We start from the raw sequence: 1089 nt of genomic DNA, 5'->3' as shown, positions 1-1089 counted from the left end.
TATTAATAGTTTGTATACTGGAACCTCCAGCTCTGTGGGTAACAGTTTAGGCATATGAGATGTTAAATCAGCACTAAGTCCCTTTCAATTCACACTGGGTCTTTTGCAGATAGCACAGCTGTAAATACTGACCCTTTGCCAGCAATGCAACCAACACAAATGCATTGCTGTGACTCTATGGGGAGCTGGAAGACGCCTTTCACCAAATGTCTGAGGGTGGGTTGTATTGTACATCATCTAATTCAAGCCAGTGCATAGAGGGTATCCTTTTTTCTGCAAATCGTCAGTTACAGTAAGTCAGGTAAGTGCAAGTCTACCTTTGGAGTAAACCGTATTTTTTCTCAGGCTTTCCATGTTTTACAGTGACAAAATCAATCACTCTAAAGTCACAATAGTAACGCGAGGTTAGTAGATATGATACTTACAAGTTCAGGTCTACATCATGGATCCTTGATTTTGTTTGGGGTCTTACAGCAGAGTAAACATCTTGACCATATTCAATGAGCCTTGTCCTGATCCGATACTCTTTTTTTCTTTGTTTTTTTCCTCTGAAAAAAAAAATTATTTAGTTTTTGTTTTGTTTAGCTGTTATCGAAAAACCTGTGTGTAATGCAGCACAATGAGTATGGGTATTGATGCCAATAGCCTTACATCATGCTGCCATACATCAAGAACAAGAGCAGAGCCACAAGAACAAGAACTGACGTGCAAAACTGCCACCAGGTCGGTTGCACAGAAATCTGAAAGTGTGTTTTTATAACCAATGCCAGTAGGGGGAGATAACACAACATTAGATCATCTTTTATACACCTAGGTTACCATGGGGAATTAGTTGAGATATATCAAGGTAAAAGTCTTATTTAGTTCAGCTTTAAGACAAATTAACAAACAGACTGACAGATGGATAATTATATTAAAGGTATCACTAGCTGTCAGGAGGGTTCCATTATTAGGGTGTGCTGGGATTTTTTTTAATCTTAACTTTTTCCTTAGAAAATTGATTTATGTGAAGAAATCCAATTTAAAATTAACATGACTGGTCATAATAAGGGCACCACTTCTTTGCTTTTAGTCCATTTGATTTTCACA

The sequence above is a fragment of the Cyprinodon tularosa genome, unplaced genomic scaffold (assembly GCF_016077235.1).
Source record: "Cyprinodon tularosa strain WSP-4 unplaced genomic scaffold, ASM1607723v1 ctg120, whole genome shotgun sequence".
Taxonomy (NCBI): Eukaryota; Metazoa; Chordata; class Actinopteri; order Cyprinodontiformes; family Cyprinodontidae; genus Cyprinodon; species Cyprinodon tularosa.
Note: the sequence above shows the minus strand (reverse complement) of the source record.